Here is a 3,336-nt window from a genome sequence, read left to right on the forward strand (position 1 = left end):
TGGTGGTTCTACTCTTAAAAGGTGTCTGTCTTTGTCCCAAGTAAGTCTCAATAAAGCCATTTCCATTTCTTGATTTCTAACTAGCTATGTATTGGAAAGTTGGTGGTTCTACTCTTAAAAGGTGTCTGTCTTTGTCCCAAGTAAGTCTCAATAAAGCCATTTCCATTTCTTGTTTTCTAACTAGCTATGTATTGGAAAGTTGGTGGTTCTACTCTTAAAAGGTGTCTGTCTTTGTCCCAAGTAAGTCTCAATAAAGCCATTTCCATTTCTTGATTTCTAACTAGCTATGTATTGGAAAGTTGGTGGTTCTACTCTTAAAAGGTGTCTGTCTTTGTCCGAAACAATGTCATTAAGGCACATTTTCCTCTACCTTTAAAGCTTGACAGTCACCAAAATAGAACGTAGAATTGTATCTGTTTAATAGAAAAATTGCTTAGGTTACATTGTTACTTTTTGAGATTGCAATGTTGTTCTGTTAACCCCAGTGACATTTCAGTGAACCCTTGCAACATGTTGGCTGGATTTATGTCAGAATGTGTGTGGCTGTGTGACATTGGTGAAGTGATTTTTATGACATTGGTGAGGTGTGATTGTGCTGGAAAGTGACATGATGGAGCATTGGCAATTAGCTATTTTGAATTTGTGTAAGTCACAGGACAGCTGGAGTGCAACATGTATGGAGGCTCAATTTTTCAATAGCTTAGTAATAAATCAGTTACACATTCAGTAGATTGGAATTGTCTTTTGTAGGTTTAAAGTCTATAACTATGTAGACTGGAATATTGGTTGCTATAATCTGTTTGGTACCAGCCCTTGCCTGAAACAATGAGCATTTGGGGCATTTTTCGTACCAATAAAGGAGGCCGGCCAGTCGCCATATGACTTGACAACCAACTAAACAATTGTTTCTAGTTTAGCTAAGTGTTTGTTTAAGATATGGTCAATGCTAACATTTTGAGATTGGAATGTTGTTTTGTTAACCCAGTGACTTTTCAGTAAACCTATAGATCATGGAGTCTGAATGGCTTAAGTGGCATTAAATGTGATGATGGATAGATGTCAGGAAATGGATGGTAAAAGCACACCTGTGACAGAGTAATGAAGTACTTGACATGCATGGTGGAAGTTGATTGAGACTATCAATTCTTAGAGAGGTCCAGCGACTTTATACTCGCAAGAAGGATATGGTATGGAATAGCTTTCTACACCTCTGGGCTGGCAGATTTGTAAGATTGGAAGTTGTTTCAGTGTGGAGAGAGATGAACACTTTGTATGGTCAGGTAAAATTTGCTTTTGAAGTCACAAGTAAGTCTCAATAAAGGGATTTTCATTTCTATGTTTCTAACTAGCTATGTATTGGAAAGTTGGTGGTTCTACTCTTAAAAGGTGTCTGTCTTTGTCCCAAGTAAGTCTCAATAAAGCCATTTCCATTTCTTGTTATCTAACTAGCTATGTGTTGGAAAGTTGGTGGTTCTACTCTTAAAAGGTGTCTGTCTTTGTCCCAAGTAAGTCTCAATAAAGCCATTTCCATTTCTTGTTTTCTAACTAGCTATGTATTGGAAAGTTGGTGGTTCTACTCTTAAATGGTGTCTGTCTTTGTCCGAAACAATGTCATTAAGGCACATTTTCCTCAACCTTTAAAGCTTGACAGTCACCAAGATAGAAGGTAGAATTGTATCTGTTTAATAGCAAAATTGCTTAGGTTAAAGTGTTACTTTTTGAGATTGCAATGTTGCTCTGTTAACCCTAGTGACATTTCAGTGAACCCTTGCAACATGTTGGCTGGATTTATGTCGGAATGTGTGTGGCTGTGTGACATTGGTGAAGTGATTTTTATGACATTGGTGAAGTGTGATTGTGCTGGAAAGTGACATGATGGAGCATTGGTAAATTAGATATTTTTAATTTGTGTAAGTCACAGGACAGCTGGAGTGCAACATGTATGGAGGCTCAATTTTTCAATAGCTTAGTAATAAATCAGTTACACATTCAGTAGATTGGAATTGTCTTTTGTAGGTTTAAAGTCATAACTATGTAGACTGGAATGTTGGTTGCTATAATCTGTTTGGTACCATCCCTTGCCTGAAACAATGAACATTTGGGGCATTTTTCCTACCAATAAAGGAGGCCGGCCAGTCGCCATATGACTTGACAACCAACTAAACAATTGTTTCTAGTTTAGCTAAGGGTTTGTTTAAGATATGGTCAATGCTAACATTTTGAGATTGGAATGTTGTTTTGTTAACCCAGTGACTTTTCAGTAAACCTATAGACCATGGAGTCTGAATGGCTTAAGTGGTATTAAATGTGATGATGGATAGATGTCAGGAAATGGATGGTAAAAGCACACCTGTGACAGAGTAATGAAGTACTTGACATGCATGGTGGAAGTTGATGAAGACTATCAATTGTTCGAGAGGTCCAGCGACTTTATACTCGCAAGAAGGATATGGTATGGAATAGCTTTCTACACCTCTGGGCTGGCAGATTTGTAAGATTGGTTGTTGTTTCAGTGTGGAGAGAGATGAACACTTTGTATGGTCAGGTAAAATTTGCTTTTAACTCATTCAACCCTGTACACTGTCTACCACTTAAACCCTACTGATAACTGATAAGCCAACTCCTAGGTACCTTATTGATTTTATCTAAACTGTCTCCCTGAGGGATATTGCACTGTTTTATTGACAGGTCATAAATAATAGGGGGTGCATTATGTAATTTGCCTCTGGCAATCTCATTTTTAATCCAATCAAGCTGAAATGACACATAAATGTTGGCAATAAAATTACCTAATCAGTGGTGTAACTTCCATCACTATGGCAACATGTTGGACTGACTTATTATCAATAAAATAAAGAAGATTTTCAACATAAAATCTGTTTATTTGTAATAAAAGAACTTTATTTATTGTATAAATTTCTATTAAAACAGTCTTCTCCATAATATAATAATTTTAAAAATATATTGAGAAATTTACTGCTAATTTACAAATTAGAAATGAATACTTTGGAAGCATTTAATATAATACAAATAAATAAGTATAGTAATGACTAATGAGCAAATATAAGTATTATGTTATGGAGCTCATAAAAACAGACAAGAAATGTAACTTTTATGGTGCAGAGGTGTATATACATCAGAAATTCATATTCATTAAAAAAAAACTTTTATTTTCCTGTTGTTTTTTTAAAGAAAATTTCAAAGAAAACAATAAATAATTTATCTTTACTACTGTGTCTAAAAGTAAGAAAATATTAGCCGGAAAAAATAATCCATATATGAAATATGAATGAAAATTGTTATAAGTAAGTAAGTAAAGTAAATATTTTATTATAG

The sequence above is a fragment of the Ruditapes philippinarum genome, unplaced genomic scaffold (genome assembly GCF_026571515.1).
Source record: "Ruditapes philippinarum isolate M1 unplaced genomic scaffold, ASM2657151v2 ctg3214_1_1_1_1, whole genome shotgun sequence".
Lineage (NCBI taxonomy): Eukaryota > Metazoa > Mollusca > Bivalvia > Venerida > Veneridae > Ruditapes > Ruditapes philippinarum.